This window comes from Rhinolophus sinicus, linkage group LG07, assembly GCF_036562045.2.
Source record: "Rhinolophus sinicus isolate RSC01 linkage group LG07, ASM3656204v1, whole genome shotgun sequence".
NCBI lineage: Eukaryota > Metazoa > Chordata > Mammalia > Chiroptera > Rhinolophidae > Rhinolophus > Rhinolophus sinicus.
Window position 1 is genome coordinate 29,040,567 of NC_133757.1, and position 15,209 is coordinate 29,055,775.

General features: G+C 33.9%; 1 protein-coding gene across 5 annotated transcripts in view; it reads right to left on the reverse strand.

The window, feature by feature from the left end:
* The window catches only part of EXOC6 (exocyst complex component 6), a 166,782-nt gene that overhangs the window by 138,413 nt on the left and 13,160 nt on the right, over positions 1-15,209 (reverse strand). Inside the window, exon 1 of one of the 5 annotated variants that reach the window (XM_074339382.1) lies at positions 1,371-1,461. The exons of the other annotated variants lie outside the window; for them this stretch is intronic. The gene's annotated coding sequence lies outside the window, so the exon portion shown is untranslated. Of the gene's footprint in view, positions 1-1,370; positions 1,462-15,209 lie in introns of those variants that run through there. 5 annotated transcript variants of the gene reach the window in all.

Here is a 15,209-nt window from a genome sequence, read left to right on the forward strand (position 1 = left end):
CTTGGAAAAAAAGTCCTGGAAGTACACACTGTTCCCCAATAAAGTCCTGTTCCCTTTCCCCAATAAAATCTTTAAAAGAAAAAATAAAAGACTAAATCTGAGTCTTAATAAAAAAAGATGCTTTCAAGAGTACATGGAACACTCATGAAATCCAACGATATATTAAGCCACAAATGAAACCTCTATGAATTTCAAAGAATAGAAATAATACAGATTTACCTAGCTATAATGTAATAAAAATAAAAATTAGCAAAATTTTAAAAATTAAAAAAACCTTCACATTTAGAAATTAAAAAACAAAAAACAAAACCCCATTAAAAAACTGTTGGATCAAAGGGAAAATACAAAAATAAAACATGAGAATTTCTTTAAAATACAAATCAGGAAAACAGATCAGAGTAGTGAGCTAAAGCTAGAGCAATGATCAGGAAAAAGTTTATAGCATTAAATAATTACATCAATAAAATTAATGAATTGAGTCCAAAATACAAAGAACTAGAAAAGAATAAAATAAATCAGAAGAAATAAATCACTAAAGATAAATACAGAAAGGGATGTCTTAAAAAACGAAAATTAGTGGAACAAATTCAAAAACAGATTAAAAAGAAAAATTTCAACAAACCAGCAGCGAATCTATACAAGGGGGAAAAATGAGTGAAATCCCAATACCCAAATTAGAACTGACAAAGGGAATAAAACCATCAAAACAAGAAATTATAACATAAGACTACATTTACATAACTGTACTCAAGTAATTTGAAGAAATGGTAATTTTTCAAAAGAATACAACTTATTGACCCTCTAAAGACAGAAAGTATAAAACAGACCAATTATCACAGAATAAATAAGAAAAAGGAATTAAAAGATTCTCCTACCACCACCACCAACAACAACAAAAAGCACAGGCCCAACTGATTTTACAAGAGAATTCTAATAAACCTTTAAATATCAGATAACATCAATGCTAATTATAGTATTCCAAATGTAGAAAAGGAAAACTTCCAATTTTGTTTAATAAAATAAGCAAAGCATTTATCTGAAGACCTGAAAAAGAACTGCATCAAAAAAGAAATCTACAGACCAATCTCACTTATGAATGTCAATGCAATAAAATCTTTAAAAGCATACTAGCAAACAGAATCCAACAGCACACTAAAAGAGCAATTCATCATGACCAAGTGGGATTTATTCTACAAATACAGAAATATTTCAATAATAGGAAATACATTAATAAATTCAATTATAGCAGGCAAAGAAAAATCATATGCAGAAAAGGCACTTGACAAAATTCAGTAGTCTTTCATTTCAAAAAAACACTAAATAAAGTAGGTATTAATGGATATTTCTTCAGCATAATAAAATATAAATACCTAAGCCCAAAAGCCAGAGTTCTCCTTCATGAGGAAACACTAAAGGCTTTCCTGCTAAAGTCAGGAAGAAGATAACGATACACACTGTCTCAACTATTATGTTGCAATTAGGCTATGAAGTTAGACTAGACAAAGCAATCTACAGTTTAAGAAGTGAAAAGGAAGAAGTAAAATTATTTCTAAATACAGATTATATAATTACATTCCGGGAAAACCCATAAAAATCAATGGGGGGAAATTGCTACGGACAATAACAAAATTTAACAAAGTAGAAGGTTAAAAATTAACATACAAAGATCATGAGCATTCATGAATATAAGCAAAAACCAGTTAGAAGACATAATGTAAGAAAAGATCCAATGAAAATAACAACAGAAATACACCAAATCTTAAGGAATTCTAAAATCTATTCATGGAAAACTTATGCTCTTGGATATAATGACTCAACATCATCAAGATGTCTGTTCCCACTAATTAATTTATAAATTTAACTCAATACAATAAAATATTTGAAATGTTTTCACGAGCAAGACAAGTGTATTAAGTTCATTTGAAGAATAAACAAGGAAGAGTCACCAGGAAACACCTGAAAAAGATGAGCAACGAGGTGAGGGTAACCCTACCAGGTATTGTAACAATACGGCCTCCATAATTAAAAGCATGGTATAACACATAAATAGACACATGGACAATGAAAACAGAAAAACCAGACCCACCACATATGAAAATTCAGTAAATGATAATGACAGCATCTCAAATCAATGTGAAAAAGACCTACTTTTTAATCAGTGTTAGGATAGCTGGATTGCCATATTTAAAAATAAATAAAAGATAAAACTGGAATCATTCATCACACCATACCCCAGGAAAATTCAAAAAGGAACAGAAATGTAAAAGTAAAAAATAAAACCAAACAAGTACCAAAATAAAATGTGGATGGATTCCCCTATAACCAGGCAGTATGGAAAACTGTCCTGTGACTCAAAATCCAGAAACAAAAAAAGGAAAAAGATTGGTGAATTTCATTTTCATAAAAATGGAAAATTTTCCATGGCCAAAAAAAGGGTAAGCATCGTAAAAAATAAAGTAAAAAAAAGTTTCCAATGACAAGAAAAATTGTGAAAGACTTTTAAATGGACAAAAATGATTATTCACGTCTAGCACATCCTTCTAGATTATGGCTACCTTTCACTGTTTTGGGGCTATTTTACAACTCCATAAATTGTAGAAAACTGATGTAAGTTATTCTTGTCTATAGAAATGCAAAAACATTTTGGCCTGTGGAATGCAACTGATTATTGCCCTCAAGATACTAACCAGTTATGTGCCTATTTACAAATCAATTTCAGCATTCCCAAATGCCTATATTGTTTTTTGCCATTGCTTTTGAAACAGTTGTAACATTTTACCGGTTATCTCATTAATTAATAAATTAAATAAAATCTTTGGCATGCATTATCTTGATATTTGTATGAGGGTCATGATTTTATCTTTTTTGAAAATTATCTTTTAATAGTTTTGGAGGTTTCACCAAGATTCCAGCAGATTCACCTGACAAATCTAGGAAACTGTATTGCCAGAGAATTGCACCTCATGGGCTACTAAAGCTTAGGCTCAGCTTTTCTTGGCTCCCAGTAGTAAACCCCAAGTGGCAATACACATTTAACTTTACTGACGGTCTGTTTCTGTCTTTTTCCTCTCTACAGATTGTATGTTTTGGTTTGATTTTCAGTTACTGTATGGCCAATAAGTTGTTACCCCTAAGCGGTAGCAATGACTAAGAATTTGGTTTTATGGTTTGACCAGTTACTTAGTGATCCCTCTACATGGATGACAAAGATCTCTTGGGTAAAAGAGAAAAGACATTGGTTTATCTTTTTTTGCTTGCTATTTGTCTATTTTGAGCTCAAATTGATTAAGAATTTCATAATCACCAAAAACAGGTCTTTGATATCTGGACCAGTGAGTTTTATTTTAATCTCTACAACTCATGTCTCTTGACCTGTGGGTGAAATTACAGAAAGAAACCTATAAAGCTCTGTCTCTGTAATTCAGAAAGGCTTTTACCTCTCACTGTGTGAGATAAATCAAACAATTTACCTCCAGAGGATATTAATAATTTAGGTTTTACAGTCTCTTAAGTTAAAAGAACTCCGTTCTGACTGGCTTATTGGTTAAAAAAAAATAGTATTTATCAAAATGGAATATTTGTAAAATTCCCAGAAAACAAGAAAATTTAATTTCTAAAACTTTAAATAAGCTGGGTTTTCAAAAAATTCTTCTTAGACCGATTAACTCAGAAACATTTAAAAAATCCAATTTCACATAATTAAAAGTAGAAACAAACCAAATGTTTATCAACTAATGAATGGATAAACGAAATGTGGAATACCCGTACAATGGAATATTCAGCCATAAAAAAGAAATACTGACACACGCTACAACACAGATGAATCCAAAACATGCTAAAGTGAAAGACGCCAGACATGTAAATTCACATACTATATGCTTCTACTTAATGAAATATCCAGAACAGGTAAATCAATAGAGACAGAAAGCAAATTAATCGCTGCCAGGAACTAGAAGAGGGAGAATGCGGAATGACTGCTTAATGAGTATAGGTTTTCCTTTTGTAATGATGAAAATGTTTTGGAACTAAATAGAGGTTGATACAACATTGTGAATGTATTAAATGTCACTGAATTGTATCTTTAAAATGGCTTATTTTGTTTTGTGAATTTTATATCTATTAAAAAAGAAGAAACTTCCATAACTCACGAACCTGCTTCCTAGTGAAATACCCATAATTTGTAAAAAATGATTTTTAAAAAACCACCATTTGAAGTTTCTGGAAATTGTCCTGAGAGCACACAACTAACAAAGAAACATTTACTCAAAAACGACCTACTAAATACTTAGTAAGAACAGTAAGAGTTTGTGCCCCTTGAACTACAACCCACACCCTTCCTCCACAGCCCCCAGCTCAATACGATGGAAGCTCCATCCTGAGTGAATGTGGCTAAGAAGGCACCATTTCCTCTCCTCCCAGGTTTCAGTCAAGAGTCAAAGAAAGGGCAGGCATCCAGTATTTCTAATCCTCCCTTCCCACTGCCCTGCTACAGAAGCTAAAATCCAGGTGAGTGTGGCCAAGAGATTGTGGGCTTCCTTCTTCCACTTAGCACCCCCTCCTCAAGTCAGTCTCATGAAGGGTGTTATAGGACAGAGGCTCTTCCACAAATGCAGCAGCCAGGAATAATGGGGTTGCGACTGCCCTGCATCAGTTCACTCATAGGGCAGAGGCTCTACAGTGTGAGTGGCAAACCAAGACCAGAGATTACTGCTCCACCCAGAGGCCTGCTCTTAAAGCAAGGGTGTCACTTTAAGAGAAGCAGGCCACTGTTCCTGACCATGGCTCTGGCGCACTGGTTGAGAGATCATACCCATAAGGCGAGGCAGGAGATAAGTACAGGAAGCTGCAAAGCTCTCCCCAAACAAACTGACTTTATTTAGAACAGGGTGTGGGGGAGTTCAAATGTAAGAGTACTCTGAAAAACAATGGAGTTTTCACTAGTAAGCAGTTGAGAGGAGGCTGCTAACTCCATGAAAGCAACAAGCTAAACCACAGGTCAGCTAGTTTACTAAACAGAACCAGGGAAAGAAAAGGTGAAGAGCCCTCCAGCAGTCAAAACAAACCTTAGATACCAGCCGGAAAAACTACCACTGCACTCAAACCATACCATATTTGTACCAGGTCTGACAATTAAGTGTGTGACCTTGTTGCAATGATGTTGCTAAACTTTTTTGGTATCAGAGGGATTATTCATTATGAATTTGTACCAACTGGACAAACAGTTAACAAGTTTACTATTTGGAAGTGCTGAAAATGCTATGTGAAAGAGTTATAGACAACCCGAACTTTTCACCAACAATTCATGGCTCTTGCATCACGACAATGCATCAGCTCACACGGCACTGTCTGTGAGGGAGTTTTTAGCCAGTAAACAAATAACTGTATTGGAACACCCTCCTACTCACCTGATCTGTCCCCCAATGACTTCTTTCTTGACCCGAAGATAAAGGAAATATTGAAAGGAAGACATTTTGGTGACATTCAGGACACCAAGGGTAATACAACGACAGCTCTGATGGCCATTCCAGAAAAAGTTCCACAATTGCTTTGAATGGTGGACTAGGCGCTAGCATCAGTACATAGCTTCTCAAGGGGAGTATTTTGAAGGTGACTGTAGTGATATTCAGCAATGAGGTATGTAGCACTTTTTCTAGGATGAGTTTGCAAATTTAATTGTCTGACTTCATATACCATGTTCAGAGCAGCATTATTCACAACAGGATGAACCTTAAGAACATTATGCTGAGTGAAATAAGCCAGTCACAGAAAGTCAAATGTTATGATTCCATTTGTATGCGGTATCTAAAGTACTCAAAGAGACAGAATGGAAGTTGCGAGGGACTGACGGGAACACAGAACGGGGAGTTCATGTTTAATGAATACAGTTTCAGTTTGGGAAGATGAAAAAGTTCTGGAGATAGATGTGGTGATGGTTGCAGAATAATGTGACTGTTCTTACTTAATGACACAGAACTGTACACTTAAAAACTGTTAAAATGGTAAATTTTATGTTCTGTATATTTTACAATTTTTACCACAAGCTTATGATTAGGGATTTAAAGCACTAGAAATGTCATTAAGCCAGGAATAAATGTGAAACAGATAAATGAAAAAATTATGTCATTTATTCCTTCAACAAAAATTGAGCGTGATCTCTTTTGATGTCTTCTAGCTACTGGGATGTGTACCGTGTTTCCCCGAAAATAAGACTTAGCCAGACAATCAGCTCTAATGCGTCTTTTGGAGCAAAAAATAATATAAAAATAATATGGTCTTAAATTATAGTAAAATAAACCCGGGTCTTATATTAACTTTTGCTCCAAAACACGCATTAGAGCTGATTGTCCGGCTAGGTCTTATTTTCGGGGAAATATGGTAGATCACTGTTACCTGGTGAATCAATCCTCTTCCAGCTGCAAAGAACTTAAAGCTGCACCCTTCTCAGAAGACTTGTCAGCAGCATGCACTCCACCCAGTGATGCCTAGGAGGTTATGCCCCCCAATACATATATACTCTGGGGGCAGCCTATAGCAAATGAGAGATTGTTGGAAGTAAGGGTAAAAGCACAGCCCCTCTGCCTTAAGGTGGAACAACTCTGTGATGTCATTCAAGCTCCAGAGCTCCCTCTGGGATCAGGCTGAGGCTAGACTTTAGCTGAATCCAGTTTTGCTGATCTCCTCTTCCCTATCCTGTTTCCCTCACTCCTAAAGGTTTCATCTAAAGTATTCCCTCAACAAACTACTTGCATAAACACACACACACACACACACACACACACACACACCTACCACTGCAAAGAGGACCAAGTTTAACCAGATCAGATTGTGAAACAATTTATGCCCCAGGATATTACTGAAACAATGAAACAACCAGCTGGTAGTTACTGGTGTCTAACAGCTGGGTGTGATACCAACAGAGGCAGACAGCTTAATAGAGACCTCAAAGAAAGAGACCCTCAAAGAGAATTCTGCTAAAAACACTGTCCTTCCAGAGTGACTCTGTACATGCAAAGATTGCACCCTCTGAAGCAACAGCAGAGGTTTCACACTGTGAAGGAATTACACTTAACTAATATAGTTTACCGAAGCCACTAAACAAACAAACACAAATAACAACAGCAAGCCCCAGAGGGTGGTGGGATGGTGAGAATCAGTACCAAGAATTACTATAACAGATAATCTAAAATTTGTAATTTTCAACAACAAAGTATGAGATAAGAAAAGAAACAGGAGATTGTGACTTATACACAGGAAAAGAAACAGGCCCATGAAAGAACCCAGATGTTGGATCTTACAAAGATTTCAAAGTACCATGTTCATAATCCCAAAGAGAACCAAGCTTAAAGAAGTAAAGGAAGGTATAATAGCAATGTCTAATAAAATAAACCTTAAATAGAAAATAAAATATTGATAAAGAAATAGAAATTATAAATAAGAACCACATGTAAATTCTGGAGTTCAAAAGTCAATAACCGAAATTTTTAAAAAGTCATCAGAAGAGCTCAAGAGTGGATGTGAATTGTCAGAAGAAAGACTACTTGAAGACAGACTAACAGAGATTATGCAACCCAAAGTACAGAGAGAAATAAGAATAAAGAAAATGAAACAGTCAGTAACCACAAGATGGCCACAGGGTTTTGAAAATTAATTTGAGGAATGTAATCAATAATGTAAAGATTTTGTAGGGTATCCGATGGACACTTGTCCCATTTGGGAGACCACCTCAGGGATGATGTAGATGCCTGATCACTGCACTGTACACCTGAAGCTGAAGCTGAACAATAATGAATGCCAACTATAATTATATATATATATATATTTACAAGAAGCGGAGTACAGCATTAGGAATACAGACAATGGAAATGTAATGGTTCTGTGAGATCTCAGAAGGATAGCAGATGGGGGGAGGGGGGTTCACACAGTGTGAGGGATATAAATGATAAACGTCTAAGTATTACTTTGTCTTGTGCACCTGAAACTAATGAAAAAAAAATAAAAATAAAAGAATAAAGAAAATGAACAGTGCCTCACAGAAATGTGGACACCATTAAGCACACCAACATACACGTGATGGGAGTACCAAAGTAAAGAAGAAGGAGCAGAGAGAACATTTAAAGAAATAATGACTAAAATTTCCCAAGTTTGATGAAAAACATTAATCTAAACATCTAAGACAGTCAATTAACTCTAAGAAGGATAAACACATCCATACCCAGGCACATCATAGAAAAAATAATGAAAGACAGAAGAAAAATCTTAAAAGCAGCAGAAGAAAAATCACTTATCACATACAAGGGAATACAAATAAGATTAACAGCTGACTTCTCATCAGAAACAATGGAGGCCAAAAGACAGTGGGATGGCCTGTTCAAAGTGCTAAAAGAAAAAGCTGTCAACCAAATGTCTTATTATATCCATCAAAACTATCTTTCAAACTGAAGGTGAAATGAAGATACTCCCAGATAAACAAAAACTGAGAGAATGAGTTACTAGCAGACCATCATTATGAGAAATACTAACAGAAGTTCTTCAAGATCAAAAAAGTAAACCCGAGTGGCAATACACACATACCACACACACACACACACACACACACACACACACACACACACACAGAGTACCAGTAACAGTAACTATGTAATTATAAAACACAATATAAATGTATCTTTCTTTTCTTAACTGATTTAAAAGGCAATTACATAAAGCAACATGTACATAATTCTATTGGTGGGCAAAATATACAGGAATATATTTGACAATAAGTGCACAGAGGTGTGTGGGTGCAAAGCTATACTGGAATAAGAAAATGACACAAAATGACAACTGAAAATTCAGCAACAAATGAAGAGAATCAGAAATGATAATTAAGGTTAACACAACAAACTCTGTAAATACTACTCACTCTCCTTTCTTCTCTCAGCTTCCAATTATAACTATATATTGTTGGGTTTGTAACATATACAGATGTAAGATGGATAACAATAATAGTACAAAAAAGAGAAACAGGGAATAGAGCTATATAGGAACAATAGTTCTATATTTCACCGGAATTAAATTAGAATACATTTGAAGTTTAATCTGAGACCATTATGAAACTTTTAAAAAATATATTGAAAAATAATTAAAGTAATTAAGATGTTACACTAGAAAATATTCACTTAATGAAATAGTAAAAAAGGAGTAGAGGAGCAAAAAAGAAATAAGACATATAGAAAAAAAAATGACAGACATAAGTCCAACTATGTAATAACATTAAATATGAATGGATTAAACAATTCAATCAAAAGTCAGAGACTGTCAAACTGGATTAAAAAAACAAGATCCAACAATATGCTATCTATAGTAGGCACACTAGATTTAAAGATAAAAACAGGTTGAAAGTAAAAGGATAGGAAAAGATATATCATGCAAAGAGCAACCATAAAAAAGCTAGAGTGGCTACATTAAAATGAGACAACAGACTTTAAAACAAATCTAGAGATAAAGAGGGATTATTTTATGATGGTAAAAAAAGTCAGTCAATCGGGAATATATAATAAGTATGCACATATAGACCATACTACCAACAGAGCCAACAACACATAAAGCAAAACTACCCATTATTCAATAATAGAACAGCAAAGCAGAAGACTTTCAAAAAGGAAACAGAAGACTTAAACAACTATAAACTGAGACATAACAGACATCTATATAATCTTCTACCCTACAACAGTAGGATATACATTATTCTCAAGTGCACATGACACATTCTCCAGGATAGACCATATGTAAAATTGTGAAACAATCTTCAATAAATTTAAAAGGACTGAAATCATACACAATATGATCTCTGACCACAAAGCAATGAAATTAGAAATTAATAACAGAAGGACATTTGGAAATTCACAAATATGTGGAAATTAAACAATACACTTCTAAATAGCCAATGAATCAAAGAAGAAATCACAAAGGAAATTTTAAAATTACTTTGAGGTGAATGAAAATGAAAACACAGTATCAAAACCTATGGGACAAAAGTAAAGCAGTGCTTAGATGGAAATCCATAGCTGCAAAAGCCTATATTTTAAGATATGGAAAAATCTCAAATCAATAGCCTAATCTTCCATCATAAGACACTGATAAAAAGGAGAGCAAACTAACCCACACAAGCAGAAGAAAGGAAATAAAATTTAGACACAAATGAAATAGATAATAGGAAAACGACAGAGAAAAATCAATACAACCAAGAGTTGGTTCTTTAAAAAAAAAAACACACACGAAAAAACTCAACAAAATTCACAAGCCTTTAACTAGACTGACCAAGAAAAAAAGACTGAAATTATCTAAAATCAAGAGTGAAGTCACTACAACTGATCGCACAGAAATAAAAAGGGTTATAAGGGAATGCTATGAACTGTATACCAATAACTTAGACAACCTAGAAGAAATGGACAAGTTTCTAGAAAGACACAAACCACCAAAACTGACGTAAGACTAGAAAATCTAAACATACTTATAACAGATTGAATCAGGAATCAAAAAACTCCCAATAAAGAAAAGCTAAGGGCTTCACTGACAAATTCTACCAAGTATTTAAAGAAGAATTAAAACTAATCCTTCATGAACTCTTCCAAAAAGTGGAAGAGGATAGACACTCTCTAACTCATTCTATGAGGCTAGCATTACTCTGATACAAAAGCCAGATAACATCACAAAAACAGAAAACTACAGAACAATACCCCTCATGAATGAATATAGGCATAAAAATACTCAACAAAACAGCAAACCTAATTCAACAACATATTAAAAGGATTGTACACCATGATCAAATGGGATTTACCCCAGGGATGCCAGAGTGAGTCGACATTTAAAAAAAAAATCAATGTAATACACATGAATAGAACAAAGGGGGAAAAACACAGATCATCTCAATTCAGAGAACTCTAACCAACACATTTTATGAAGTATTAGTCTCATACCAAAATCAGACATCGCCAGAAAATAACAGAACAATATCTCTTGTGAAGATACATGCAAAAATCCTAAACAAAATACTAGCAAACAGAATCCAGCAATATACACAGTCGGACAGTTAAGTTTGCGAACGCATCCTAGAAAAAGCGCTACATACCTCATTGCTGAGTATCACTATGGTCACCTTCAAAGTACTCCCCTTGGGAAGCTATGCATCAACGCTAGCGCCTAGTCCACCCTTCAAAGAAATTGTGGAACTCTTTTTCTGGAATGGCCATCAGAGCTGTCGTTGTATTACCCTTGATGTCCTGAATGTCATCAAAATGTTTTCCTTTCAATATTTCCTTTATCTTCGGATAAAGAAAGAAGTCACTAGGGCCAGATCAGGTGAGTAGAGAGGGTGTTCCAATACAGTTATTTGTTTACTGGCAAAAAACACCCTCACAGACAGTGCCGAGAGAGCTAGTCCACTGTCGTGATGCAACAGCCATGAATTATTGGCGAAAAGTTCAGGGTGTCTAACTTTTTCACTCAGCATTTCCAGCACTTCCAAGTAGTAAAACTGGCTAACTGTCCAGTTGGTACAAATTCATAATGAATAATCCCTCTGATATCAAAAAAAGGTTAGCAATATCAGTGCAACAAATTCGCAAACTTAATTGTCAGACCTCATATAAAAGGATTATACACTATGATTTATCCCACAAATGCAAGGTTGGTTTACATCTGAAAATTAATGTAATAAACCATATCAATACAATAAGGGATAAAAACCACATGATCATTTTAATAGCTGCAGAAAAAGGATGTGACAAAATTCGATACTCCTTCATAATAAAAACATTCAACAAACTAGGAAGAGAAGGGAACTTCTTCAACCTGATAAATGGCATCTATGAAATTCCCCTAGCAGTGTATGAGTGCCAATTGTGCCACAACCTCTCCAATACATGGCATAGTTAGTCTTTTTTTAATTTCAGACATTCCAATGTTGTGGTAGTTTAATAATACAGTTTTAATTTGCACTTTTCTAAAAACTAATGATATTAATCATTTTCTTATATGCTTATTTGACTTCTGTGTACCTTCTTTTGTGAAGTATCTGTTCAAATCAATTACCTATTTTTAATTGGGTTGTTTGCTTTCTTATTATTCAGTCTTAAAGACTTTTTTATACATTCTGGACACATTTTTTTTTTAATCAGGTATGTGATTTGCAAATATTTTCTTCCCATCTGTGGCTTGTCTCTTCATTCCCTTAATAGTCTCTTTGAAGACCAGATGTTCTCAATTTTGATAAAGTTCAACTTATCAATTTTTTCTTTTATGTATTATGCTTTTAGAATAATATCTAAGAAATCTTTGCCTAGTCCAAAGTCATGCAGATTTTTTCCTATGGTTTCTAGGAGTTTTATCGTTTTTCATTTTACATTTAAAATGCACTTTGGGTTGATTTTTAACTATGGTGCAAAGTTCATTATTTTGCATATGGATATCCAATTGTTCCACCACCATTATTTTAAAAGACTATCTTTTTCTAATGAATTACCTTTGCATCTTTGTCAAAAATTAATTGACCGTGTGTGAATGAATCTATTTATGGCATCTCTAATCAGTTTCACTGATCTATCTTGATGCTAGTACCACACTGTCTTGATTATTGTAGCTTTATAATAAATCATTAAACAAGGTAGTATAAATCTTCCAACTGTTCATATTTTTCAAGTTACTTTGGCTAGTCTAGTCCTTTGCATTTCCTTATGAACTTTAGAATCAGTTTGTCAACTTCTATACACACACACACACAAAAAAAAAAAACAAAAAACTTCTCCTGGGATTGCCTTGAATCTAAAGACCAATTTGGGGAAAACTGACATCTTAATCCATGAATGCAGCATATGTGTGCATTTATTTAGGTCCTCTTTAATTTCTATCAGCAGTGTTTTGCAGTTTTCATATACAAGTCTTTCACATCTTTTATCAGATTTATTTTTTTCATATTTTTATTACATCAATTTTTTATTTCAATTTGATTGCTCCTTGCTAGCATATAGAAACACAAGTGGTTTATGCACACTGACATGGTCATGGTATCCTACATGCTTGCTAAACTCACTTATCAGTTCTAGTAGCTTTTCTACAGATTGCATATGATTTTTCTCTATAAATGATCACACTGTCTGCAAATAAACAGTTGTCTAATCTACCTTTTTTCTTGTCTTATTCTGGCAAGGACCTCCAGTTGAGTGCTGAATAGAAATGGTGCGAATGAACATCCACGCTTTATTCTTGACTTTAGGAGGAAAGCATTCAGTCCTTCACCATTAAGTACAATGTTGGCTATAGGTTTTTCATAGATGCCCTTTTTCAGGCTGAGGATGTTCCATTCCTAGTTCCTGAGGGGTTTTAATCAGAAATGTTGGATTTGTGGATGTTTTATCTGCATCTATTAAGATGATAGTACAATTTTTCTTTTTTAGTTTAATATGGTAAATTACATTGATTGATTTTTCAAATGTTAAATCGACATGATTTCTTGAAACCAATCCCATTTGATCATGATGTATTATTCTTTTTATATACTGTTGGATTTAATTTGCTACAATTTTGTTTAAAGTATTTTCATCTGTGTCTGTAATATTGGTCTATACTTTCCTTTTCTAGAAGTGTCTTTGTTTAGTTTTGGTATCAGATTAATGTTGACCTCAAAATGAGTTGAGAAATATTCCCTCTTCTAAGAATTTTTATAGAGTTGGTACCAGTATTTCCATAAATGCTGCAAAATTCACCAGTAAATACATCTGAGCCCAGAGTCTCCTTTTGATGAAGGTTTTACACAGCAAATTCAACTTCCTTAATTAATATAAGTCTATTTAGTTATCTGTTTCTTCTTAAGTGAGCTGTGATAGTTTGTATCTTTCAGGTAATTTGTCCATTTTTTCTAAGTTGTCAAATTAACTGGCATGAAGTTCTTCATAATATTCCGTTATTACCTTTTTTAGTATCTGTAGAATATGTAATGATGTTACCTCTCTCATTCCTGGTATTCATTTTGAGAATTGGTAATTCCTGATAATTGGTATCTTTTCTCTCTTTTTCCCTAGAGGTTTATCTGTTTTACTAATCTTAAAGATCCAGCTTTTGGTTTCAATGATTTTCTCAATTGTTTTTCCATTTTCTATTTCACTGAGTTCCACTCTGGTATTTATCATCTCCTTTATTTGGCTTTTTTGGATTTCATTTGCTCTTATTTTTCTACTTTCTTAAATTAGAAGGTGAGGCCACTGACTTGAAACCATTCTTTTCCAGTAGAAGTGTTTAGTGCTATAAATTTCTAAGTATTGCTTTAGCTGTATCCTACAAATTCTGATATGTTATTTTTATTTTATTGAGCTCAAAATACTTTCTAATCTCTCTTTTAATTTCTTCTTTCATCGGTGGGTTATTTAGCTGTATGTTATTCAGTGTCCAAATATTTGGGAATTCTCCAGAGTTTTCTATTATTGATTTCTAATTTAACTCCATTGTTGTCAAAGAACCATATTATATGTCAGGTGCTTTGAAGAGTATATACATGCTTCTTATGTAATCATTTGGTTTTCCCTGGAAGCCAGATCTGATAAAAAGTGAATCAGGAAAAGGTCAGGCTAAAAAACTCTGCCACTGAGAAAACTAATAATAATAACAACAACATAAGCCTACAGGCTAGCTAAAAGATAATTGGAGAAATAACAAAAATTAATCTTAATACTGAAATATTTATGGATGAATTGATGTCTGGCTTTTGCTTCAAAGTAATCCAGGTGAGGGAGAATGAATAGGGAAAAAGATCAAATGAGACTGGCCCCAGGATGAATTGAACATAGATGATGGGTTCATGGTGTTTCATTTTAAAAACATTTCATGATAAAAGATTTGTTAGAATTTAATATTAGCACTTCACTCAGTGAAACCTAGGGGGAAAAATACACCCTGTTCAAGAGAAAGAACTTGCTTGCTAACAAGTGCTATGTGTGTGGATAGAATCTGCTTGTAAATGAGAAATGGCAAGTTTATATATAGAATAAGTATGAGTCATTGGAGTTAGTCAAAGAAGAGCATGGGTTTCAACAAAGTGAGCAGGTGACACAATTGTCCAGCAAAACAGAACAGAATGTTAACACCGTAAATACATGTGTTCTATTTGTGTCACAATAGTCTCTCAACATATTTAATTTTTTTATTCCAAGTTATTTCATCTTTTTTCAAGGATATTG